The 27,966-nt window shown below is 44.3% G+C and overlaps 1 protein-coding gene across 46 annotated transcripts in view; it reads left to right on the forward strand.

The window, feature by feature from the left end:
• Positions 1–27,966, forward strand: part of SORBS1 (sorbin and SH3 domain containing 1) — a 217,814-nt gene that overhangs the window by 55,436 nt on the left and 134,412 nt on the right. For all 46 annotated transcript variants that reach the window (XM_080912808.1, XM_080912798.1, XM_080912804.1 and 43 more), the window contains exon 2: positions 4,591–4,673. The gene's annotated coding sequence lies outside the window, so the exon portion shown is untranslated. The remainder of the gene's footprint in view (positions 1–4,590; positions 4,674–27,966) is intronic.

The raw sequence follows: 27,966 nt of genomic DNA on the forward strand, positions 1-27,966 counted from the left end.
CAGTATCCAGAAGCCATAATGAAGGCCTGCCATGGAGCATGTTCAGAGAGCCCTCAGCCATGTTCCACTCACATGGTATACTGAGCACGTAGTATGAGCCAGGAACTGTTGTGGTCCTGGGGTTATAGGAATGAACATGTCAGATAAGGTCCCTGCTATTTTGAAGGGAATAAATGTGATAATAGTGGATCATGGTAGGTTATCCTTGCAAAGGAGCCTTTCCTGCTGAGAGTAAGGTTTGGGAGTCAGAACTGGCCTTGGTCAAGAGGTAATGTTTCCTCTGAGCCCTTAACGCTGAGAATGTCCCATCCTTGGCAAGAGATAGGGAAAGAGGTCTTGCTATTCATTTTATTTTTTATGCAGTAGAAATACCAAATTTTATTACTACTAAAGGCAAGTAGAATTAAGGTATATGGAGCAGGATGTCTCGGGCCATTTATGGTGTGCTTGGCTTCACTGAGATGTTCACAAGGATCCCAAATCAGATAGAAAAGGTATCTGTGGACGTTTGGTTCTAAACATACAGTCTTAGGGTGGGGAGCAGAGAAGAAACCATCAGCTTGGGGGGAGGAAACAGATGTATGTTCAAGTAGAGGAAAGAGCGTGAAGTTACTCTGAATCATTTTTAGTAGGTGTGGTTTTATAATTTTTTAAGGGGAAGCTAAAATAATAATAATAATAATAATAATAATAATAATAATAATAATATAATTGTTGTTGTTGCTGTTGTTTGCTGGTTTCCAGCTAATTCTGTTGTACTTTGTGAGTATTGTGTCATTCAGAGGCTTGGGAAACATTCTTTTTTCCTCCTACTGAATTTGTGGAGTAGGTGGGAGAGCTTTAAAAAGCTCTCAGAGACCTACTTCCTGTGCCAGTGGATGCAGGAGGAAGATGTTGGGCTGGCACCGGGACTGAGTGGAGGGAGACAGTAGTGAGGAGCCTGTGGAAGGGTCAGTGGAGCACAAGCCCGTAGGGTGTTGGCATTGGTGATGGCCCCTGTGATCCTTTCAAAGCTCAAAAGGGCTTATTTTGCAAGTCTCTTAAGTGGGATAACCAATGCAGTGTGATATGAAAGCAAACCAGAAGGGTCAAGGACTAGAATTTGCTTCCTTCCTAACCTGGTTGGTTGGTCTTTTCTCTCTTGGCCTCTGGTTGTGTTGCCGGTAGGAGAGAGGAGTCTGCCATGAGATTGGGAAGTGAGTCTGGCCTTGTATTAAGAACACAGAACAGCCAAGCCTGGCTAGGTGGCAGAAGATTTGGGGTATATTTTGACAGAAACCAGAGTTTTGAGGTACTGTATTGGAATAGGCGACTTGCTATCAAACTTGGAACTTGTAGAGAACAAGCAACACCAATAAAATGGCAAAGCAGAAGGGGACAGATCCTTGTCCATGTATGGACTGGGGCAAAATGCAACGTAAAAATACAAGTGATCTGCGATGTGAAGGAGATACACAGAGGTTTCTGAGGCCATTGGGCATGAGGGCTCCCCTTGGGCTGCAACGGGTTGGTGGGTCCTGGCTGACATTTGGTAGGAACGAGGGTAGCTAAGATGGATTTACAACAGCTAATGCTACTTTGTGGTCTTGGGATGGAGTAGAGAAGAGGAGGCTGAAGCTCAGGTAGGTGAGGGCTCAAGGTCATTAGCAGGGCCTGGAACAAAAACTGCCATGTCTTTCAAAGCACTGGACTAGAGAAGTGTCTTGTTTTAGGGTACATTAGAACTGTAGGAAAAGGAATGAATCATTTGAAAAATGAGGGCTTCCAGAAGGGGCAAAAGCCCCTTTGCTTTCTCCAAACTCGCCACCACCCTAAATACTACCGTATACCTTTCTAAACTTGATTTCTGACTCAAGTGGAAGTGACTTGGGATGGAGTGGGATCCTGGGAGAGTCTCTTTGTTTTGTTGAGGATAGTGAGACTTGCTGCTTGGACTACTGTTCCAGAAGGTTGACCTTGGCTAGCTGTGGGTTTCTTGGGATCCTGGGAGTGCCTCCTTGTTTTTTTGGAGGATAGTGAGGCTCATCCTGGCCTTTTGTTCAAGAAGGTTGACCTTGGCGGTGGATTTCTCCGGTGTTGGCTCTCTGAAGGTCACCTGCTAACACCTGGAGAAAGAACTCTCTCCAGGCTGGTCCATTCAGCAAAGCAGCTTGCTCCAATCCATCATCTTAGTGGCACATACATTTACTTTGCCATTTTTGGCTTGCGATGGCTCAAGCTATTACATGACCACAGAGTGGAAATCTGCAAAGAGAAGTACTCAGCTGGCTTGGCGGCTCTCCACACATTACACTCGTTTGCGTTGCTTGCCCTTTGATGGGCAGGAGGGACCTGGGCAGAACGCTTATGTCCCGAATCTGTTCCTCGAAGGCCATTTGGTATCTGGAGAGGTGCAGATCCTTTGTCCTGCTGGCAGGGGCCATGCACAGCCTATGTAGGGATGCAGGGATGCAGGTCTGCTGTCCGGACTCAGCAGCCCTCGTTTCTACTGGGAACGTGGAGACTGGGTGTATGCTGCCGGAGAGAGGGAGGCCGGCCTCACTTACCCGGTTTCAGCTCTTCCGGCATTCTGTCTTCTACTTAATGGAGTTAAGTAAGCAGCGGCTGTCATCGTGGAGTAGAAATGAGACGCACGTACTGAGACTGAATAAATCTCCTATGAGCAGTATTCTTGGTGCTTTCCTGGAAGATGCTTAATTAATGACCTGGAAGACATTATTCTGGAGCTTCTGTGCTCTTGGGTCAAAGGTACCCATCCCCAGCTTGGTGCCGGAATCTGAGCTTCCCATAAAAGGGGAGGCTGTGGACCCCCCCCCCCCAAATATTATGGTCTCTTTAGTTCTTCAGGTAATTTTATTTTCAACCAGATTCAAAACAAAACAAAAAACTGCCAAACAGCTTCGGTGGCAGTGAAATTCTGTCCACCATTCAGGGGGACTGTGTCTTGTTCTGTCACACTGGCCTTAACCTGTGCACTTGCAGTGCCGTGAACCAAGTTCCAGCAGATGCTGGGTTACATTATGCGAGACAATGGCTGGGTCTTTGTTTGTTTGTTTGTTTGTTTGTTTGGGTTGTTTTTCTTTGTGTGAGTTGTTTAAGATCAACAAGATAAGCAGAAATCTGGACAAAGCTAAAACAGGTGACTTTTCCGGTGCCCTTACTTTTGCCCGCCTGGTCCCATGGTCTGGGCTGTGTACTGTCTTTTTTGCCCCTCTCCCGTGCAGGCTTTGGACTTTCCCCAGTCTTCTGTTCACGCGTCTCTGCTCCTGCTGCGTGAGGTGCTCCTGCTCAGTGCTCCCACATCTTCTGAGCATGCCCATGTAGAGTGTCTAGACCAGACCTTTTTCTCAGGACAGCTCAAGGGCTGTGCTGACTTTGTATCTCCGTCACCTCACGCTGTCTGGTACGGAACAGAGCTCAGTGAACAAATCAATACATTCTTTGAGAGAATGACATAAATAACTCTTACCCCCTTAAAGCCGAATGCTGCAGATGCATTACGATGCTGGTGTCTTTATACATAGGCATACATAGTTGTCTCCTTTTTCTTTTTCTGTGAATGTGCTAGAGATAAAACCTAAAGCCCTCCACATGCTAGGCAAGTGTTCTACATCTCCAGCCCTTAGGTTTCTCTTTAGAAATTTATTTTTATCTATGAGTGTTTTCCTGCATGTGTGTATGTGTGCCACATTCAGAGGGCCTCTGTTCTCTGGAGCTAGAGTTACAGATAGTTATAAGTTGTCTTGTGGGTGCTGGGCATTGACCCAGCTTCTCTACAAAAGTAGAGGCAAATGAGGGCTCTGAGGGATGAAAGTCAGGGTTCTCTGTGTAGAGAATGCTGGGGTTTGTACTCATCAAGGGTGACTGCTGTTTACTAACAGATCATCACGGTCTGACATGAATGTTGGCTGTGTTTACAGATGTAACTGTGGGCTTTTCTACTGGCTCCTAATTCCCAAATAATGACTTAGAGGCTTATTATTTATGAATAAATGCCTAGGCCATAAGCTAGGTCTGTTTCCTGACTAGCTTGTAATTTATATTAACCTGTTTTTATCATTCTATGTCTGCCACATGGGTAGTGACCATTCCTCACTTTCATTCATCTGGTCAGACTTTCTGAGTTCGGTTAGGGAATCTTCCTGCCTGCATACTTCCCAGGGTTCCTCTCTCTCTGCTAGATGTCCTGCCTTCCAATCCTGCCTCAGCTTATTGGCCATCAGATTTTTACTGACATGTGATGCTTCCACACAGTAAACAGAGATTATCCCTACATACAGATCCTCTTATCTGTTTGGCTTTTAAAGAGAAGCCAAAAGTATGAAGTTTATCATCATCATCATCATCATCATCATCATCATCATCATCATCATCATCATCATCATCATCATCCTGTCACTGTGGTGGGAACTGTTTTCATATGTGGACTGAGACCCTTGACCTGTCATGGAAAATGAGGCTGAGCTAAAGAGAAGCCTGAGGGCTTTGGGCATGAGGGGTTGCCTAGCAGTTGGGCTGAGATGAACCTGCTGAGGTAGGTAAGGCCAGCCTGTTTGTGGTTTACTCAGAATGTTTTATGTGTTGTTTCAGGAGGTGGCATCCATTGGAAGACTGAGATCCTCTCTGCCCAGAACTCCTGGACCAATGCATCTTCCCACCACCATAAAACACTGGTGAATACATGTTCTTCTCTCTACCCTCCTGTTGCAGGGAAGGGAAATATTGACCTTGCACTGTGATTTGCAGATAAGATGTTCATCTTTTTTTCCATGGAAGAAAGTCTGTAGGCTGGTGTGTTAGTTACTTTTCTATTCTCTGATAAAACACCACGAGCAAGGCCGCTTCTGGAAGGGAGGCGGGGCTTGTAATTCCAGAGGAGTAAGAGTACATTTGTGGCAGGGAATTATGGCAGCAGGTGGCAGGCACAGTAGCAGGAGCAGCTGAGAACTCCCACCATCAACAAGTAGCAGGATACAGTGAACTGGGAATGGCATGTGGCTTTGAAGCTTCAAAGACTGCCCACATCAACCTACTTCCTGTAACAAAGTCACAGTTCTTAAGTCTGTCCACACAGTATCACCAGCTGGGGACCAAGTGTTCAAAAATCCAAGCCTGTGGGGGACATTCACACCGCGACAGCAGAGTTTCAGCATATCTAGGGTCTCCCAAGTTTACCGTGGGATCTAGAATAATTGTGTGATTTCTGGGGTTCTAAACAGGAGAGTATGTCTTGAGTTATTTACACTTTAGGGTTGCTTGCTTTGAAGACTAAAGGAGATAATGTATGTGAAAATACTTCAGAGAGAAGGAAGTGTTAGGCAGATACAGGGTAACACTGGGCTTCTGAGATACCTGCAGCTCACTTCTCTCTGACATACTTTACCTGAGTTAAGTAACTTTTTCTAGCATCCCACAAATAGCTTGAAGAGACAGCTGTAACAGGCAGGTCATTCTGCCCGGGGCTGGATGGAGTCTTCCTGTCTTGCTTTGTGATACCCTCATGTCTCTCTTTACCTGCTAGCCGGAGAGACAAGACTCTAAAGCCTGTCGTGTCGGAGTTAAGTAACACATTAAAATTATCCTCCTGTGTGTATAGGTTGCTAACGTGGTTTTTAAATGCTGTTTTCTAGGGTGGTTGTGTAAAATATCTGCATTTTCTTTTTGAGTTTGTTACTACAACTCTAGCTCTGTCTTATTTTCCATATAAAGATGTGTGTGTGTGTGTGTGTGTGTGTGTGTGTGTGTGTGTATTAAAATCAGACAACAAATAAATCAAAGCAGAACGGGAACAAACAAAAATAAATAAAGAGCCAAAAAAAAAAAAAAAAAAAAAAAAAAAAAAAAAGAAAGAAAGAAAGAAAGAAAAAAGCACATACAGATGCAGAGACACACACATTTCGCTTGAGGAATTTTGAGGGTTTTACTCTGTCTGAGTGATGGCATTGTACTGGAGGAGCTTGAGTAGTTGGTGTGACTCTTTACTGTAAAATCATTCTTTTGGATCCTTAGTGGATAAAAGAAATGGGGCAATAGGACCCTTGGGGTAACTTGTGAGAGACCTTGTCAGTTGCTAGACGATGGGTAGAGGTGTGTACCACTACTCATGTGGTCTGAGGAAAACCGTGGCGTTGGTTCTCTCCTTCCATCTTTGAGTGGGTTCCAGGGATTGGGCTCGGGCTGTCAGGCTTACGTTTCAAGTGCTTCCACCAGCTAAGCCATCTTACTGACTGGACTCTGCTGCCTTCCATGCTCTGTCACTCTCTGTGTCTAGAGCCAGGAGAATGTCCCGTTCCTTTTAATTCCTGGGACCACTCACTAAAGAACCAAATGAAGCAGAGATCCTCCTCAACAAAGCAGGGATCCTCCCCATCAAAGCAGAGATCCTCCCCATCAAAGCAGAGATCCTCCCATCAAAGCAGAGATCCTCCCCAACAAAGCATAGATCCTCCCCAACAAAGCCTAGATTCTCCCCAACAAAGCCTAGATCCTCCCCAACAAAGCAGGGATCCTCCCCAACAAAGCCTAGATCCTCCCCAACAAAGCAGGGATCCTCCCCCCCAACAAAGCAGAGATCCTCCCTAACAAAGCAGGGATCCTCCCATCAAAGCAGGGATCCTCCCATCAAAGCAGAGATCCTCCCCAACAAAGCAGGGATCCTCCCCATCAAAGCAGAGATCCTCCCATCAAAGCAGAGATCCTCCCCAACAAAGCAGAGATCCTCCCCAACAAAGCCTAGATCCTCCCCAACAAAGCAGAGATCCTCCCCAACAAAGCAGAGATCCTCCCCAACAAAGCAGGGATCCTCCCATCAAAGCAGAGATCCTCCCCAACAAAGCCTAGATCCTCCCCAACAATTGCTAGTTAAGTTGTATGGGTTGTGTTTTCTACTCTGTGAGATCAGAAGACATGAAAGGTGAGGCTGATATTATAAAGGCCACGGAAGCCTTTGGTGACCATAACCACTGTCAAAGGCAGCATGTTATGAGTCCTCACACACATTCCAGAGACCAGGTCTGCCAGAGGCACATTCTGATATTCTCCCTAAAAACCTGGCATCTTCGAGCCCACGCCCAAACAAGCCAGGTGCCTGGGATCAAATCAACCCGTTCTGGAATGCAGTTATCACCCTGCACTCAAAGGCTTTGCCATGAAGGCATCTTTTGCACAGAGTGCTCAGTAGGCCAAGTAGACGGGGGAAGAACCCCCTGGAGATCTTCAGGAGCCTTGCGGTTAAGGGTAGGGCTGTCCTGAAGGCAGAGGACGGAGGCAGACAGCTTTAAAACAGATGGTAGGAAAGGGACAAGGACAAATTTACTCCCCGGAAGCTGGAGTAAATGAAAAGAAACATTCAGGTAGCAGGAAATGGGGAAACTAAGGAGGTTGGTGCTATCCTGAGGAAGCTTAGGGGGTGACTCACAGGAAATGGTGAATGAAACCAGCACGGAGCAGCTGCACTTCATGCCGGAATCACAGAAATAAGATGAAAATGTATGAGATTCAAAACTGGTTCTCTCCCATGAGTCCTTGGTGTTTGGGGAACACATATGTTTTGCAGTTATATTTCTTCTTCTCTTTACGCTGGGACATGTTGAGGGTGCCCTAAATGTTACTGTGGTCCTCTGCTGTCCGTTACCCTTTGTTGGATATTTATTTTTGAGCATATGTACAAGAATGTGTCCATGTGTGGATGTGTGCATGTGTGTGGGTGCATAAGAGGTCAGAGGTGTCAGGTTCTCCGGCACTGGACTTGAGCCTCTTCTCCAACCCCTTTTCATAGAATTTTATCATATCTTCCTGTGGTAATTAACCATATTTCACACACAGTGGGCCTTCAGTGTATCACTATCAGATAACATAAATCATGGCGTGAAAAGAAATATTTATTTCACCTAGCCCATGGCAGCTTCTCCTCCACTCCTCCTTCATCCTCTATCCCCTCCATCCTTTTCCTCCAACCACAAACCCAGGAGTCCTAAACCCCACCTTGGTCTCTTTTGCCCAGCTACTGGCTATTGACGTCATTATTTACCAATCAGAAATAACTTGGGGACAGGGTCATACAGCGTCCCTTGGTCTACATGGAGACTCCAGGTCCTGGGGACCCACACTTAATATTACAATACACAGCAAGACCAAACCTCAATAAGGATGAACAGTAAATTGAAGTCAGCCAGAAATACAGCTTGTCAAAGCTCCAGCCCATATGAAAAACAAAGCAGTTTACAGGTTATTGGCAAGGGATGCTGGTCTTTTGGCTTGCCAGCCAAAAGCACAGTCAATGTGACAACTGTACAAATGCAGCTTATAAATTCTCTCAGCAGACAGATTTTTTAAATTGTGCAAATCTAAAATGAATTTTCTTGATTTGGAGAAATCACAGTGTTTTAACTTTTATACAAAATGAAGCCTTGTTACAATTTTCATACCTTTATCTCATTTGTACAGTTCATAGCAAAGAGGAATCAAACCATATTCTCTTGCACATGTCCTTAGTTTACCTCTTTAAAAAATTCCTCATTACATGTATATATCGTATGTGAGCACGTGTACAATACACCATAGTCTAAGTAGGCAGAGGAGAACTCAAGGGAGTTGGTTCTCTCCTCCCACCACGTGGGACTGAGAATCAGTTTCCACTTGTCATGCTTGGTGGTCAATGCCTTTATACTCTGAGCCATCTCACCAGACCTTAATTTACTTCCTAGACTTTATCCCCCCCCCCCCAAAAAAAAAAACACCCTTTGTCTTTGTCTTTTCTCAGTCAAAAGCCTTCGCTTGGCCCCATCCAGTCTTAGCTTTAAGTACTATCCAGAGCTGATAAGCTGTTTTGCTTGTTGGTTTGCTTTTGGGGGCGGAAAATCAAAAAAGAGGTTCGGCACTTCAAACTCGCTGACCATTTCGGGATGAACGTTCAGGTGGGAAGGGCAGCGATGTGGGGAAGGGAGTTGGTTAGCCTTCTCTCCCTGTGCTCCTTGGAACTTCATGCTTCTCCCATGCCTGATGTTGCTCAGGATCACAGTAGCATCCCTTTTCATCTTCGTATCTGGTAGGTTTCTTATCTCTTGGTCTGTAGCTGCTCTTGCTCAGTTTATCTTGATTGGAGTCATTGCCTGTTCACGGGCCTGTTGCCTTTTTTAAGTTTTCACGTTTATTATTGATCTGTCAAGAGGTTGTTGACTTAAGTTTCAGAGTTTTGCATGTATGGGGTATGACATTCAGGCCAGTTTCTTCCCCTCTTCTCCTGATTTCTGAAAAGATGTTAGAGTATTTTTAACGAGCACTTTATTTAACTGCTTTAGGCAATTTAGGATTTTAGGTGTGGTTTAGTTGCCATTGTCTGGCTCACAGATAGGGCTATTTCAAGTGAATTTCACCACACCCTTTAGAGAGAAATCTTAATTTTTTCCATAGATTTACTTATTTTCTATGTATGAGTAGTTTTCCTGCATGTATGTCTGAGGACTATGTATGTGCCTAGTGCCTATTGAAGGTCAGAAGAGGGCATAGGATGGAAATGGAGTGTACAGATGTTGTAAGGTACCATGCGGGTGCTGGGAACTGAATCTAGATCCTCTGAAAAAGCACCTGCATACATATGTGCAGATGACACTGTGTCCTCTTGTTCTCTCCCCTCCCTCCCTGCCTCCCTCCCTCCCTCCCTCCCTCCCTTCTATCTCCTTTCTATTGGAAACTGTTTCAGGTTCAGGGAGAGATCATCTCTCAAAAAGATGGAGTGATGAGGTTGACAATTAACAGTGTCCTTTGGTCTTCATGTGCCTTTCTGTGCACAAATCTGTACATAGGTGTGCCTCTCTTTTTCCTCTGTTATACGGAAATATTTACAGTTTAGTTTGCATAAATTGGTGCAAAGACGTATGAGCTGTCTGTTAGGTAGCTTCATTGTCTTAGAAGTATTTCTTAGGGCTGTAACTGTATTCTGTTACATCTATTTTCCGGCCAAAACTCAGTTTGTGCAGCATTGACATTCTTAGATATTGATGTTTTCCCAAGAGATTTACACATTTGGTTTTACACTTTTTAAACAAGCAGGAAATTATGTCACATTTGCTGCCCATGTGTAGAAACAAGATAATTTCTCCCCTTCCATCTAGCGACTATTGTAGGTACAGATAAACTATTTCTTGACTTTCTTTTTCTTTCCTGGTTTGGAGACATAAACATTAGGTTGTAGTTAGGATTGTCACTAGAACAAGGGAATTGTCATTATAGCCAGGGATTACTGCCCATCACATGACAAAATCATCCCAGTTGTTCCAGGGACTGAGTTAGACTAAGACCTTCTGATGCTGACAGGACAGTAGTACTTTAATCTTATGGTCCCCTTGTGAAAAGAGATGACTTTTCCAGTATTTCCCTCAAACATAGTATCTCCTTCTCTGCCTATTATCCCTTGGTTAAATAGGTAGTTTCTGCTGGTATCTGATTTAAAAAAAAACATAGATGAACCTTTTCGTTTGTTGAATTTACCGCATTCAACTTCCACTGTTGTGACTGATTAGGTGTTGGTTCTTAGACCTTTCCGGGAGGGGTCAGGAACCCCTTTGAGGTGTGTATGTACGTATGTGATCTGCATGTAGGACCAACCCTCGTACATTTCCAGGAGGTGACACCCCCTGTTCAGTTATGCTTAATCACAGGCAGTTCTAAATGCAGCCACTTCTGAATGGCTCTGAGTGGCAGGCACCCACTCTAAGATGGCTTTTCTGATTAGATAGAGCTGAGCTGGAGGCAGCCCCATTTCAGTGCAATTTGTAGCTTTCAGAACTGTCCCAGTATGGACCCAAAGCCGGAAACACGCTTACATAAGCTACTGTTGCAGAGACACCTGTGCTGGATCTTTTTTCTCACAGCCAAGTTTGTCCTCTTCCCCAGCTCATTTAATTCCTCTTCAGACCCTTTTCTGGCCAAGAGAAAAGCTCTTTTTTATGCATATATTTTACAATATGTGTGAGACCAGCCAACAGAAGCCATGGCTAGACACTGTTCCCCGGGGCACCATCTTGGAGTATGTTGCCTTTCATGGCTATTTAAGCAGCAGCATTTAAAAAGTTTTGAAAATGGAGACCAGAATTTAATACTCAGAAATGTTCACATTATTTGGTTTTCAGTTGCGTTGGGAAAACAAGAACATCTATTAGTACTGGGTGGAATTCTTGGCATGGGCATCAACATTTGTTGCTATCCTTGGATCTCCTCAGGGCAACCTGTTCCGATCTCCCCTGCTTGGCTTTTGTAACCTCCGCCCCGAGTTGATGTTTTGTCCGAATTCCTAGCATGAAAAATCAAGGCATCTTTAGGGTCAACAGAACATTTTGTTTTCCCAGCTTTTGAAATTGGGAAAATTGGTTTAAAACAATAGGGGCAAAATAGTTGGAGTCATTCAGCAAATTATATGCTTTTTCTTTCTTCAAGGAAAGAAAAAAAAGAAGGCAGTATTGTAATAATTTTTTTAGTATTCTTTACAAATATAAAACCATTGCATCCTGAACTCCGGATAATTTGATTTGCTCATATAGTTACCCTTCAGAAACATTTGTGCAAGTTTTCTAATTGTATTGTTTGCTCTTAAGTATTCTTTAATAATTTAATATTCTTAAGCTTTCTCTTTCATATAGTAAAGTGCTGAACTTGGAAAGGCTGGCTGGGTCTAAGCCCCACCCCCTTTATAATGTACAGACAAACATGAGAATGAACAATAGAAAGGACCATCTATTTAAAGATGTAGTTTTATTTCTATTTGAAATGTCCTGTGTTTACGGGGTAAAGAATGACTTGTGATATTCAGGGTCCAGATGATTGGCTTCTCTGTATTTATATTTCTTCCAATTGGGGATCTTTATAATCTCCACCAGGTGCATTGAAATATTGTTAATTGTCAGTTGTAGTTATTGTACTGTTAGAGAACATTAGAACTTAACCCTTTTATCCAACTCTGTCCAGTTCCTGTTGCTGCTACCAGCATTTTAATTTCCTTGTCTGTCTGTCTGTCTGCCTGTCTGACTGCCTGTCTATCATCTATTTAAATGCCAGGGATGAAATCCAGGGCCTCATGTATGCAAGCTATGCAAATATCATAACACCGAGCTAAGTTCCAGCCCCTGCCAACATTTTAACAAGACACAGGGTTGTCTGGTATTTGGCAGCGCCTTTCACTTTGCACCTCGTCCAGCAGATAATAGAAAAGGAAGTTTACAACCATAAAAAAAGATAGCAAACCTAGCCCCAAGCTTGAATGACCGTGTAGAACATCCACACTGTTCACATTTTATGAGTTGTCCTGCTCAAGAGTTTTTGTTTCTTCTGTGCCTTTTCCCTCCCTAGTGGGCGTTAGAAACCTCTTGACATGAAATAGTAGTCAGGTTAAAATAAATCTCAACCCTTTCCATATTTAGCTCCTGGTTTGGGGATTAGAAGTCACCAGACTCTTGTACTGGGCAGGGCATAGAAAGACCCTCACCTTGGTCACAGGTGAGGCCTTGATGTCTTCCTACCCTGGAACCTCCAGCCCTCCCTAATACATCCTCTACTTCTGACAGGAAAATGAGAGCAGTGTGGTTCAAACTTGTTTACATGGGGCACCCATTTAGGGTTGGGCATAAGTTCTGGGAAACCTGAGGCTCTAGCTGTCTGACAGCTTCTGCAGAGTCATGGTGGAAGACCCCTAATTCCTCAGTTTTTTGCACGGTTACATGTACCTGTAGGAAGAACGAAGTAGTGAGTTCCTGTGCGTCAGCACCTGATGTAGCCTTTTACTAGCACCCCTGGGAGGAAATTCTGGAGCCGATGGTGTAGGAACGAGCCAGGCAGAAGGGCTTTTAGCTTGCTTGCATTACGGATGGATGTACAATGCTACATGCTCACCCATATTCATGACTCTCATGAGACTTAGACCACCTAGTTCTTAAATGTAGCAACATACTTTTATTTCTTTTCTTTGTGACAGGTTCAAAGTCAGTTGTACATTCTCTCTTGGCTGATAATACAAAAGTGTTGTTCAGAGCCAAAAAGAAAGGTAAAGAGGCTTTAGCAGAGAAAACCAAGTGCAATAGAACATGCTCAACATGAGAGTTAATGCGAGCTACTAAGGGTGTTGCATAGTGGGCCTGAATACCAGGGAGTACTTAAAAGTATGGGGAGAGGCAATTTCACAGCATTACTCAGCCCTTACCTCTCCTGCTGTTCACCTCAACAGCTCCCTAGATAGCGGCTCTCAGAGTCAGAAACCTGTTCTCACACCAGATCTGCTTACTCCGATAGCACAGCAAACACCTAACTCCTACCTCCGACCTGGACTGTCTCAGTTGTTCCCAAGTCTCAGTTGACTTACCAGCTACTGCACCTGCTAGCACTTCCTCTCAGGCTCTCAGAGGCCTGCTTCCAGCTCTGAGCAACTCATGGCACCTAAGCCACGTCAGCGGTTCCAAGTCGTTCCCATCTTTCTCAAAGCCGCAACTGTCACACTCAGAAGCCGGTCTCTGCTCCCTCTGCTCTAGGGAATGGTTGTCCAAGAGTTTGAATCCCACAGCAATTTTCTCTTCCTCTGCCTACCAGGCCCTTGTTTCTTCCTAAATGGCCCAGACAAAGCCACAGGTGACTATAAGTACTGAAAAAGGTAGATGTGGTTATTTAAAAAAGAAAAACACAAAAACAGAAATAAGACAGATTTGATGGTTCTTGCCTAGGCAGAAGGGTCAGGAGTTGAAGGGCATGCATGGTCCAGTCTAAGACACGAAGGACTTTGACTCAGAAAATAAAAACAAATGAACTAGATAAACAAATTAAAATCAGAAACTGAAGTCAGTAAGTGGTGTTTCCCCACACATTTAACTAAACTCTGAGACCAGCAGACTTGTGTGCACATATTAACATCCCGCAAATACTTCTTGCTGATCTGTAAACGTTGCTTCAATACACTAGTAAGCAAATCCACACTTTTAATATTAAGAGAACATCCATAGAGTTCAAACACTCTCCACGTCATTGTGTAGTGATGTAAGGATGTGGCTTAGAAGAATGCTTTCTGAAACACAATGCCAAGGCCTTGGCAAGTCTTGATTTCTGTCCCCTTACCTGCTCCATTTCGTCAACCCAAACAGCATTGAGTCACTTTAGTGTCATCTACTTTGCAAATGATTTTCTAAAAGGAACACAATATACTCAGTATGAGACATAGACACTATTTGATACATTTTACGTGTCATATACTGAGTGTTGTGTGATGCAGTGTGTTGAAGTCAGACTAACTCAGTGTCTACCTTGGTTTTTGAAACAGTTTCTATTTCTAGAACTTGTCAAGTAGACTAGGCTGGCGAGCCATTAAGACTCAGGGATACACCAGTCTCTACTTTCCCGAGGGTCACAAAGCCATGCCATCATGGCCGGCATTTTTTTTAAACATGGGTTTGGGAGTAGAACTCACTCTCTTCCTTCTTTCCTTCCTTCGTTCCTTGAAAAATTTATTTTTCATATGATATATTTTGATCATGTTTTTTCTCCCCAATTCCTCCCAGATCCTACCCACTCAACTTTATATTATTTTTCTCTTTTAAAACAAAACAAACAAAAAAGAAAACCAAAACCCAAGAAACACACATACACACCACAAAACTGAAAATCAAAATGTAAAAGTTCAACAAAGCAAAGCAAAAAAAAAAAAAAAAAAAAAAAAAAAAAAGGCAAAACAAAGCAAAATGGAATAGGATATCCACAGTAATATCATTGAGTTCATTTTGTGTTAGCCAACTATTCCTGGACATGGGGCCTGCCCTGAAGTGTGGTTGATACAGTGAAACTCCTCTAGAGAAAGCTGGTTTACCCTTTGCCAGTGGGTAATACTTTCAGATATCTTCATGGGTAAGGGTGGGACACTGTACTTCTCCTCTTCTCAGTACAGCATCCCATCTGGCTTGAACCTCTGCCATCCCTGTGTGTACCCCATGCTACTGGCCCCTGAGTCCAGATGTGTATTCCTTCTCTTGTGTCTAGAAGATAGCATTTCCTTACAGTCATCCATCACCTCTGGCCCTCACAATCTTTCCATCCCCCTCTTTCACATACATCCCTGATAAAGACCATCTAGGACTGAGGGCTCCAAAGTCTCTCACTTTCTGCACTGTTCAGTTGTAAGTCTGTAAATTCCCATCTTCAGCAAGAGTCTTCTCTGATACAGATTGAGCAGGGCCAGATCTATGGGTTTCTCTGTATGTCATCGGGAGCCATTTTATTGTTCAGTTCCTTTAGCAGAATAATATGTTAAATATATTATAATATATTTTAATAATAATATTATAATAATAGTAGTAGGTTTCCCTCTAAGCTCATGACTATCTAGTCTCTGCTTCTCGGCCCTCTGACAGTGCCAGGTTTGGGTTCCATTTCATGGAGTGAGCCTTAGGTCCAATCATAAAACAGTTGCTTACTTCCATAATGTCTCTGCCGCTGTCCCTTTAGTATATCTTGCAGGCTGGTCACTATTGTAGGTCACAGGTTCATCACTGGGTGAAATTAATAATTACCTTTCTCCTCCAATATGCAGAGTATCATGAATGTTAGTTCATAGGAGTGAAGCTTCTAGTGAGGCAGCAGATCGATTTTTCTATAGAACTCATGCTCTGATGCTTATATGAAATAAACATTTCCCTGACCTATCACCCAAACCATATTGCGTGCTTACATAGGCGTGCGTGCGCATGTTCCAACATGGCACATAAGGTCTTTTTTCTCTCGGGCCTCCTCTCCAGCATGTCATGTTGGCCATTCTTGAGTTCTCTTGGACCTGCTGTTTCTTTTTGCCCTTCCTTAGCCTCACACTCACTCTGATGAGCCATCCTGGGCCCCCTTTCTCCTGTTGGGTTACTTAACTCCTACCTCAAGTCTTGGTTTAGGCTTCAATCCAGGGAAGTTGTTGACAGTTTTACTTCTTGCTCTGTTCTTTGCTACAACCCTTCACCGTTTGTACATACATGTACGTTGTTCAGGCTTGCTCTGGCGTTTGTATTTGTGGGTTGGGAGTTTCCTTGATCATAAGACGGTCCCTGTACTTAACAAAACATAGCACACAGTGCTTGCTATGTGCTCCTGGATGAATGTGGATTTCACTGCAGTATTGCTAGTAAACTGAATATTAGAACTACAAGGAAACTATGATATTATCAAATCTAACTTATTTGCTCTATTAATTATATGCACTTGTGTGCATCTGTGTGTGAGAACGTGCACACAAGCACAAGTGTCTCTGGAGGGCAGAAGAAAGTTGGATTCCTTGGAGCTTGACGTGGCTGGTGGGAATAAAAATCGGATTTTCTGCAAGGACAGAACAAGCTCTTAACCACTGAGCCATTTTTCCAGTCCCGTAGCACATCCATTGTATAGTTTGCAGAGACTCGCATCTCATAGCTTGTTCCATACAAAGCTAGGATTCAGATTCCCCTCCTGCTGTTCCCACTGTAATGTGCCATATGATGGTTTGCAAATGTGTTTGCATGTGAAGATGGTGGCTCTCTGTCTCTGCTTAGTGTCTGGCTACAGCAACTGCCTAGCTGTGTTGCGGCATCCGATTTCTTTCCTGGGGAGGGAAGCAATGTCCTGACAACGAGAAGAGCTTTTCCTCTGCGTGGTGCCAGGTTGACAACGGCCCTTACCTCACTGCTTCCCCTTCCCTTTCCGGGTTTGTCCTGGTTTATCTTTGGACAGACTGAGTATCGGCAACAGTTGCTAAGTAAACAGAGGAATTGCACATTTGGAGTTGTGGTGTCAGATATTCAGTGCCTTTGCTTACACCTGTCCTGGTGTTCCCACTCTTAGCATGTGTTAAAGGACGCACAGTGGACCTTTCGTCTGACAGCCTGTAGGCTAAGGGAAGCCTTAAGGGGGAGCCAGCAGAAAAGAGTGAATCTGTGTTTCCAGACCCACCCTTGGAAATGGGATCTGAGGTAGGGTGTCTAGAAATGCCTGCTTGGATATTTTTCTGCTCAAAGTTTCTTAGGAATCTCCTAGAGAACGTGACTTTACCATGTCTGTCTGGGTTTAAATCTTCAGCCTGAGGACGAGGCACGGCTCCTTCCTTCTCTTACTGCCTGGCCACAGAGGACTCCTAATCACCTGTCTCATTGGAGCTCCCCATTACCACTGATCACAAGTTCTGAGGGTCAGTACAGAGTTGACCCTTGGCAGTGTCATGACAGGTTTGAACCTTTAGGTTCCTTTGGTAACTAACCAAATAGTAGATGGCTAAAACTGCCTTTGTTGTTGTTGAAAAGTCTCTGGAGATCAGAGGCTTTAAAAAGCTCTTTTACTTCTTTTGCTTTTTGTTTTGTTTTGTTTGTTGAGATACACTGTAGCCCAGGCTGGCCTGGGACTCAGTCCTCCTGCTTCAGCTTCTTAAGAGATTGTAGGTTTGAGCCACAGAGCCTCTTTGCCTTTCCTGTCTTTTGGAGCTCTGCAACATTGTTTCCCTAGGCATTTCTGTATGTGTTTCCTTTTCTCCTTTTTTTTTTTTTTTTTTTTAAAGTAAGAACTACACTATGTACAGTGACCTTTAAGATTTAGAAATTCCGTGTCTTGGAAGAAATCCAGTATCTCTGGTCTTAGGGATTTCTGAAGTCACTTTGGACCTTGTTGGCTTTCAGCCACATGGGAGTGTCTGATCCTCCCTGGGTTGGTCTCAGGTTCCAGGCATTGAGCTAGAAGTGCATCAGCCAATGGTTTGGCCTGTGTCAGGGAGGATTTTTGATTTGCTATATTCTCTGCTTGGCATCTGCTTATTTCCTCCAGGGACATACCCTTCCTTGGAAAAAATAAGTCTGAAGATGCCTGTCTGGCTGATGAGCTAAGTAAGAAGTTCAGCCAGGCGTTTCCATTCAGGGATCATAACTTGTCATAGGTCACTGGGTGAGCAATGTGTCACCAACCTTAAAGAGCTTCTGACGTTCTCTCTCCTGCCCACTGGAGTCATCTCTCCTGCCCACTGGAGACCCCTCCATGGGCTAGTTTCAAGAATGACAATCTGAAACCTTGAGACAGATCAGTCAGCATTGGTTCTGAGAGGCTGCAGCTCATGGGAAGTTCCCCAGGCTGTGATCCGAATTGCTGCTGTAGGTAGCAGCTGGACTTGGCCCCCAGATTCCATCCTTCCTTCAGACGTGTTAATTCTTTCATGTGGTGATAGGGAACCATGGGTTTGGGTAGCATAGTTAGAGGGGGTTGTGGTGGAGGGCAAGAGTATCCTTAGAACCGTGTGCCGGTCTCAGTGTGCCTAAGATATCACCGTTCCTTCCAGTAAACCAGCAGACTGTGAAAATGCTCCTTCCTGACTTCAAGGTTCATCTGCTACCTGTGGACTTTATGTTCCTTCATCTCTGACTCTACTCTGTTAGGTATCATTCATTGGAAAAAAAAAACTGAGTAGGGTAGTGATCCCTTTCTCATTTGGTCATCTCTAGATATGTTATTTATCAAAATGTCCAGGACAGGGCTAGATTCAGATACCTGCCGCAGAATGGTGACATTTAGAGGATGGTGGCTTAATTTGTGTGTAAGTGTGCAAGGTTATTGCTGACATCATGCTGACATGGTAATTCTTTCATCGTGTTCACAGGGAAATACAGAGCTCTGTTAAAGATGGGATTCAGTGACCTCACACTTATCTGGACTACGGGTCTAATCTAATCTTGAAAGGCAGCTGATTAGCTCCGTACTCTTTCATTGTGGGAATATGTCCATTAGTGACAGTCAGTATTTGCTTTTTTTAGATGTTGATTCACTTAATTGCCTAGGTTTGGACTGTTCTGGATGTTGATGTGAGACTTCTTGGCATGCTTCTAGAACCTTCTTTCAATTCCATTCTCCATCCTGGAGATTTTTGAAGGATCACTGATTCATCAATGGCAGTCACGTCACTTTTTACTGCCAAGGGCCTGAAGGACCTGGAAACCTGCCATTCCTCAGGCAGCTGAGGCCATCCTGTTTCACATCCCTCTTCTACCTCAGTTGCTGCCTCAAGTTTTTCCTCCCAGAAGAATCTTCCTTCTAGTCTGATGCGGCAGGAATCGTATGGCAGGTTTTTCTTGTCGTATTCCAGTGGCCACTTGAGCAGCCTTCTTCACCTTTTTGCTTCCTTTTTTGACAAGAGAGCAACATTAAAACTGCAGATGGGGCTAGGGAGATAGTTCAGCCAGTACAGTTAAGAACCTGAGTTCCACCTCTGTAACCCACATCACGTCAGGCTCATTTTAACAATCCTAACGCTGGAGAATCAGAGCTGGCTTGACCAGCCAGCCTCTTCTACTTGTTGAGTACCAAACAAGTGACCCTGTCTTTAATTAAAAACAAAACAGACAAGACGTGCCTGAGGGGCCGCACCCGTAGATGTCCTCTAGGGCCCACACATAGCCTCTCACTCCTGAAGGTTATTCATCCCTCACTGTTTTAACTCGTCCAAAGCCTTATCTTTTTTGAAAGTGCTTTGTTCAGCTTCCACCCTAGTCCCTTTATTGTGGCCGAGACACAAATAGAACATTCCGGGGCTAGGAGTGCTTAGTAGCCTTTTAAAGGGCTTTCCAGAGTTCTGCAGCTCCCATCCTCCCAACCTTCTTCTCTGAGCTCTACTTCCCTTCCAAGAATGTAGCATCTTACTTCCCTCTTCCCTCCAGTTTTGCGGCTGGCTTTCTGGGCTGCCTGGTATAGCCATGCAGGGCAGAAGTAATGACTTCCCACAGGATTCAGCCCTGTTGACCACCCAGAACTTCCCATCACACCCTTAATCCCCAGATGACTTGTCCCTTAGGACTCCCACCCATGACTGGGCTGGGCTGGTTTGGACTGGTCTACTGACAACTCTGCTGTGGTTCAATGTTCCTGGAGCATGTGGGCCTCTCCCTGGGCTGAGGCACACCCCCCCCCCCAACCAAGTCAGAAGCCAGAGGAAAGAACAAGCTAGGGATGGGCTGGTAGAGAGAGCTCAGTAGGTTTGAGTGGGAAACAGTGTGTTGGGAAGGGAGGAGAGGCAGGTTGGAAAAATTGGTGGTGACCCTGAAGAAGCTTAGCCCTGCAATCCAGGCACTGGCCTACTGTTCTGCAGCTTGAGACCCATTTGATTTTGGAATGACTAAGTCCAAGGAGCAACCCTGAGCTGACCTAATAGAGAAAAGCCGTTCAGCTCTATTGTTACAGATCTGGAATTATTGAGATTCCAGCTCTATTGAAATCGATCTCTTTACTGTCTGTGGAAAAGGATTTAAAGAGGCCAATCAAGGCGAGGGCTGTTTGATTTAAGGAGAGAGTTTTAAAGAGCCCAAGTTAGGGGTGTGCATTTGCATACAAACAATGAGAGTGCTAATTAAGATGATTCTCACATAGCCATTTCAGCAGCACCAAGCCTGCTGCCTGGCAACGCTTACACAGTGAGCGCTTTGAAAGCCATCTTGTTTGATCATTCTAATCAGCTAAGACATATTGGGAGCCTTTTATGTGCTTGGACCCCTGTGTGTGAGTGTGAGCGTGCATGCGTGCGTGCGTGCGTGCGTGCGTGCGTGTGTGTGTGTGTGTGTGTGTGTGTGTGTGTGTGTGTGTGTACTCGCCTTCTAGGGTGGCATGTGACACTGTGGGGAAGTCCAACTGGAACCTGTGGGTTGAAAGGTTGGTAGGGATGAGTAAGTAAAAGAAACATCCCACCTCTGAGATAGGACATACCTGCGCTCAGTGCTTTAGAAATTTTGCCATATGCACCCCCCCCACACACACACATACACAAACTGACTTGTCTGATTCCCCTTGCAAGCCATAGCCCAGCGTTTAAAGCATTTCTGTCATCATCATCTTTGCTGGTATCAGCTATCACCGGGCACCTGCTGTCGGCGGCTGGTTTGGACTCTGCCCCGGAGAGTGTGGGAAGGGGTTGATCTGGTCTGGAAGTGAAGTAAAAAAAAATCTTTTTGCTCCTGGAGGAAGCTGCTGCTACCTTCATCTTTAAAAGAGAAAAGGGATTTTCAGAGCATCAGGTCTGGAGCTGTGCTGACGCAGATGTCTGTGCACTGAAGTTTGTTCACTGGTTGGGAGACCATGTTTGTAGTCATGTGGATTAGTTTACACAATTCTGGCTACTGGCCAGCTTTGTGATCTTGGTTTGCAACCTACCTGAGCCTCATTTTCCTCGTTTGTGAAATTGGGATTGACGTAAGGGTAATTATAATATGATGACAATGACGGTAGGCTAGGCTCGCACAGTGTGGTATACAGTAGTGCATGCCCTGGAGCTGGGCTGCTGAAGTTCACATTCCATTAGCTAAGGGGCTCTGGGAAGTTGCTAAACCTCTCTGGGCCTTTGTTTAAATGTAAAAAGAAGTAAACAATGGTGACTTTACCAGAGGGTTGTCAGAAGTAAGAATTATAAAGCACTGTATGACAAGACATTTAATAATCATCAATCTCTCTCTCTCTCTCTCTCTCTCTCTCTCTCACTATAGTTTTGGTTTTCAGAATTCTTGAAAGGTTTGACCCTGGGCAAGTATTACTCCAGCTCTCTTAGCCCTTGTTCCTTGTTGGTTTTGTTATAGTGGAGATAGCCAATGCTCTAATGTGTACACTTTCCAGAAGGAACTGTGGCTGGTAAATATCAGAGCTGGGACCAGAACCCACGTACTTGCTTTAAAAGTAGCTGCTGGCACAATGGTAGCCATTTATGCAGGCAGATGGCTGTGCATGTATCAAGCCTCTCAGCCAGCCTCCTCTTCTGGACTGCCTTCATCCTGACTCAGTGACCCGTGCTGGTATCTCTGGTGCTGTTGCTATTTGATGTCCCCATCAGCTGTGACTTTGAGCCTGTGCCCTCTAATGGGGTCCAGGGGCACACCACGGTAGCTATCTAGCTCTTTGCTCTTAGTGCTTCCTCTCCAGCTAGAATTGCTTTGAAGACCAAAAAAGGCTATTGTATTGTGAGACCTGACTTTTAAGGTATTACATCCTTCAGGAAAAGGCTAATACGAAGATCCCCTCACTCTCTGCTTTCATGCTTGCAGATGAAGCTCTGAGAAACTTAGGAAATCTGTGTATTGGGATATTAAAAAAAAAAAAAAAGTAACAACCCCAGCCTCAATACATTTGCTGATTCCCTGTTACTTAGACATTTTTCATGTTTGCCGATGAAATGAACACTTTAAAATGCTACAACATAACGTATTAAAAGACAAACTATCCTATATGAATGGCAAACGGTGCTTTAGTACTCAAGCCCTATTTTGGGCCTCTGGAATTTAGTTCCTTCCTGTTGCCAGCTGAACCTGATGCATCAGATGAAAATATATTCCTATCTTCAAATGTGGACAGCGGGACATTCTGTCCTCTGAATTTCAGTGTTTGACTTGGGTGTTGCAGGAAACTTGGCACCCTCCCTTTTCAAAATAATAAACAGACATGATGTGGCCTCGTGTTTCATCTGATGGGCTTAGATGCTGTTGCCTCATAAAGGCTGATTCATAGACAAATGGTAACTAATTATAGTAGCTTAAAAATAATACCCCTGTTTCAAGTTGGCAAGGCAGGATGCCATGCGTGCTTTGCAGGACATGAGAGACTTTCTTTGGTGTTACAAAGGTGATACACACTTTTCTATTTTAGCTGCTTGGTGGTTCAACTCCCTCATTAACTGCTGTCTTCGTTTTAATTTTTCTAGCATCTCCTCTGTGCACAAATAATGATGGTGTTTTTTGCCATAATCAACACAAGGAATTTCTTTTTGTTTGTTTGTTTGTTTGTTTGTTTGATTTGTGCTTAGGACCTGGTACATGTCAGGAAAGTCTTTTGCCACTGGGCTATGTTCTTAGCCCCACTGCTGATCTCCTACTGCAACTGTGTCTTGCTTGAAAAAAGCAAGTGCATTTTTTTCTAGTTCGAGACATTCAGAATCGTTTTATGAAAAATTGCAGGAAGTTGTTTACTTCTTCATAGAAACTGTAAAAGACATTTTATAGCTTGTTCTTTTAAAAGGTATTGGTTATTTCATGCACATGTGTGAGGTCTGAATATATGTATATGTACTATATTCATGCAACCCTCAGAAGCCTGAAAAGGGCATCTGATCGATCGCTTGCAACTGGAATCATAGGTAGTTGTGAGCCTCTGAACCTGGAGCCTCTGCAAGAGCAGCAAGGGCACTTAACTGCTGAGCAATCTCTTCAAAGGATTTTTATCACAGATTACTCTCATTGCTTCTACTGGACTTACCTATCTCACTGAGAATTAATTGTACTTTCTTTAAGTAAATAGACCATATGTGATCGTGTATAAAAATTAGAAAAATATCTGCAATTAAAAAGTAAATCTTCTGCCCTTCCCATATTTGGACAACTCTCCTCAGAGGCAATCTGGGACACCACTGTCTTGCGTTCTCTCCAGGAGATGCCTTTTGCATCCAGGAGTACCTCTGTGTACCCCTCCGCCACATTCTTTCTTCAATGTTGTTCTCTTTTAATCCATGGTCTTGAGTTGGGGTAGGTCCTCTCACTTTACAAGTCTCCGAAAACTGTAGCTGTGTGACAGTATGCTAGCAATTGTTGTTTTAATCTTTTAGCCGTGAAGCTATGCATGGGATGGTGGGTAATGGTGTCCATCCACAGAACTGTCTTTCTGCTGTAAGCAGAACTCTAGAACTCAGGGGCATGAGCTGAAGCAGTACTTTCTCCGCTTCCTATTGAACTGCATGGTGTTAGCCAGTACTTCTTTTTTTTGCCTTAGTTTCCCCGTTGGTACAAGGATCTTCGTGCCAAGATAATATAATTTAAAACACTAGTCTGTACTGAGTGCCCAGCCCAAATTAGTACATCTGTGTTAACCTTGTCCTCCCCAAGACTCAGGAGCATCTATGAAGAGGAGGTAGAAAGAATATGAGCCAAATGGGCGGCGGCGGCGGGGGGGGGGGAGTTCTGTGAAATGAGTCCCTCTTGACATGACTTAGCCATTCCACTCGTAAGTATCTATGGTTACTTGTGTAAGATCTAGCCAGCAGTACCAGTCAGTCTAACAGGCAGCATCAACTGAATAAACACCCCAAACCGAAACAGGTAAGGAGGGCATGAAGCAGAGAGGGGGACACATTTGAAGGAGGAAGTGGACAGGAGGAGTTAGGATATACGATGAAGAGGCATTGTTTATAGGTATGAAAGTGTCAAAGAATAAATAAACAATAGTCTATTACAAATAAACAAAACCCTACTGGTCTATATAAAACTGATAGGCCAGTGCTGGGCATATTGATAGATGTGAGGAACACATGTATCCTAAGATGAACTTAACCTCTGCATGTTCCTGAACTGACCCCTGTGACTTAGAAGCTTTGACACAGTATGGTGTCTGTACATTTACTTAGATCCCATGCTCATCATCTCCCATTTCCTGTTGGTTTGGTATGACATCCTAGAACAGAAAAGTGAAGATGGTATTTCCAGCCATCACATTCATGGGTTCACACTCCTCAAATGCATGTTTAAGAAACGATTTCCCCCACATATGACCAAGGCAGAGCTTTATAATAATTAGATGTTCATATTTAGGTAACTGTATAGCTCATATACGATTCTGCATTTTTTGAATGATTTCTGAATGTTTTAGGCTATAAATAGAATCTTTAGAAGTGTCTAGAGGGTGCATTTACTCTGGTTTACTTGTCTTTGGCAGAGGGAGTCCAAGGGTCTTTTGTCTTATAGCAGCAAAGGCCACTCCTTTTGGATTTAGACTGAGCTGGAGCTAACAGCCCCCTGCTGGGGTTTGTTAGGTATCTGACCTGGGAGAGTCACTTAGCTGCTGAGGTTTGCTTCTCCCCTTATAGATAGGATGATGACAGGAGGAGACAGATGAAGGACCTGACAGTGTGTGGCACAGAGCAGGTGCTCATGGACTGTCTGTTCTTCCCTTCCATCTCCCCTTCTCCCTACCTCAGTCTCCTGGGAGTAACCTCCTTGACCTTAGCCTCTGATGCTGTGTTCAGCTCCATTCTCTTCTTGACTCATGCCGTGGTTGCTTCCTTTGCCTTAATTTGGGGTGTTGGTTGTGGTGACAGCAGTAGCAACAGTTGCTGTCACTTGCCTTGTACCAACTGCATCTCTCCTAGTGAGTCAACCAAAGTTTAGTGAGTGCCTACAAGGGAGTGCCTAGAGGGAGGTGTAGCGTCTCCTACACCATTCAAGTCAGCATTATTTCTTTGAAAGCAGGGGCCAGCAGCAGCACTGTGTAGTGTGGAATGGCACCTGGTACCTGGTGGTGGCCTCTGAAGGTTTTGAGCGAGATCTTTTAATCCTGGTTATCCATTTGAGGCATTTGAATAGACCATGTCTGTGAAAACCACTTTGCCAGTGTTGTGCTGTTGGAGGAGAGTGGTACCAAGGAAATGGCTTCCTTTCATCCGTGAGAACCATCCTTGTGGACGGCTACTTTTGACCCTCCAGTTCTGCCTTACTCCAGAAAAGCATGGCCTGTTTGTCTTTCAGACCTAGGGGCCAGCATAGTTTGGTTCAGAGATGGGATCTTAGTCAGGCCAAAGGCCTGAGTAGAGAAAGGGAAGGGACAATTGGAAAGAGAGCAGAGAGGCCTTTGCCAGGCCGCAGAATTAACTTATTTGGATAGCAGCTATTTTATTTAACCAAGTGTTTTGCTGTGAATGTTTGAAATAGTAGTCACACCTGTATGCAAATATAAGAACTAGGAGTTCTCCAAAGACAAGCAGGCCAGGCCCTTCCCACTCTGAAATCTTGGGCATCTTAGAAACATAGACACGTGAGGCTTCTCTTTTTTTTGTCTGGTGTCTCCGTCCTTTAAGATCTACCTCAGCCCCCACTGCCCAGCTGTAAGTACTTTGCCCTCACACTAGGTGTTTAATAATCAGATAGAGTGTTTCCTCTAGAGCTGTGAGTTGTTCAGGCTCTTGGCATTTTTGCATCTATATATCGGCTTTCCACTAATTCTATTATTTTAGGCAATTGCTATCAACCCTGCCTCTCTGCTACAGAGGGCTGTTGCAACAGTAGCAATTTATTAGCTAGAAACATACACCATAACCACTAAGTCAGGAAGTCTGTTGTGATTCCCACTGTCTGCTGTGTAACTTGTAGGCCAAAGTTTGAGAGCCTCTCCTACAGTGAAGGGCAGGGTTGGGGATCTAAAGACCTGGTGGTACAACCAGATAGCTCCTCCCTTACTCTCTGACTAACCTTGAGAAAATAGTTCTTCTCTTGGAGTATTTTGTTGTATTGGTTGCTAATGGATATCCTACAGGTAGGGATGAATATGGAATTCTGGGTAAAATACAATGAGTGTTACTTTTGTTAATTTAAATAGGAGTTTTTGAGGATGAATGAGGGATAAAACATGAATCCCCTTATGTTGCCCAAACTAGTTTTGAACTCTTGGGCTCAAGCAATGATTCTGTCCTCCATCTTTTTAGGAGGATTTTTTTTTTGAGCTGCAGATGGGTGCTACTGAGCCCACGTTAAACATGATTCTTTCTGGTAGGAGTTTTCGGATGTCTAGATGTGTCATTGATGGTCTTTGAGAGGTCTCCTAAGTGGGATGTTACAACCTTCCCGCAGCCCCTTTGCTGTATACCTGCCTACTTCCCTGGGGATAGTGCTTTGTGGGTGGCAAAGGATGACTTTAGGATGCTATGAGCCTCGAGGCCTTATGGCCTCACAAATCAGCCTGAAAGAGACGTCCAATACAGGTTAAGTCAGACTCAGTGTCAGCATTTATAATGTGGCTGAGCTAGGTTTCTAGAGAAGTTGGACACTGAGACGGTATGTCAGTGAAAAGAAGGAATGAAGATGGAGCATGTGATGCTCCTAGGTGTGGTGTGGGAGAGACTTACTGTAGATCTGATGGAGAGCATAGTGAAAGGCAGGGATGTCTGGGGGAGTAGTTCATAGTGACCACGACTCTGAGCTGAACCATGTGAGACGAGAGGGAAGAGGAAAGAGGAAGAACCAGGAGACCAGAAGACCAAGAGACCAATAGGGAAAGGGGTGGACAAAAGGACTGAGTAACCAAGATGGCTGAATTATATAGGGAAGGGTCTGCCAGCCATATGCTGTGACAGGTAGGGACGGAGGGATGCTGGGAGCCTGGTAGCCATGTCCACTTTGCTATGTTAAATAGGCACGTCAGTTAGCCATTTGTCCAGGATTTGATACCTAAAAGAATGGAAGTAAATAAACAGTGGAAAGTGAATCGTGTGTGTGTGTGTGTGTGTGTGTTCTGTCTCTGTATATGTATGTACACCTGTAGAGGTCAGAAGAGGGCATCAGATCCCTTGCAAGTAGAGTTGCAAGGTGGTGACACTGAGATTCAAACTCCTGATCCTCTGCAGCCATTGAGCCGTCTCTCTACTTCCAAGGTTTTATTGTTTCAAGAGAAGTTTTTTTTTTCTTTCTTCCTAAAGGAGGAAAATGGTACATTCAGAGGAGGTGGGGAGATGAGGAAAGGAAAATGTCACTTACTGAGCTTATCTGAGGCCTGGCAGGAAACATATGGTACGTTCAAGTCAGGTAATTTGAGGAGATTTTAATAAAGGAACTATTTTTAAAGGGTGTAGGCAGGAGCAGGGAAAGCAGCTTCGGTAGCAGTGACGCAGGACTCGATGTCTCTCGGTACCTACGGCTTTCTCTGTGCCATATTCAGACCTCATAATAACCCAGGGTAGGTGTGGTGACGTCACACTTTGCCAATGAGGAAAGGGACCCGAAGTAGAGGAGCTGGCTTGCACTCTGACCTCAGGTGTCCGACCTTTTGACATTGTGATATGACCTTGTTGGGTCATGTCCATAGCTGGGATGTCAGTGGCCAGTGAACACCTTTCGTCCCCAGTCTGTCTTGGTGTGATGAGGCTCCCCTGTAGAAGCTCATATTCTGAGCAGGGTGTGAGTGAGACAGCGTAGCTTCCAGGGCCTGGGAGGAGGAGGAGGTAAA

Source organism: Micromys minutus (assembly GCF_963924665.1).
Source record: "Micromys minutus genome assembly, chromosome: 2".
In the NCBI taxonomy this organism is placed as follows: domain Eukaryota; kingdom Metazoa; phylum Chordata; class Mammalia; order Rodentia; family Muridae; genus Micromys; species Micromys minutus.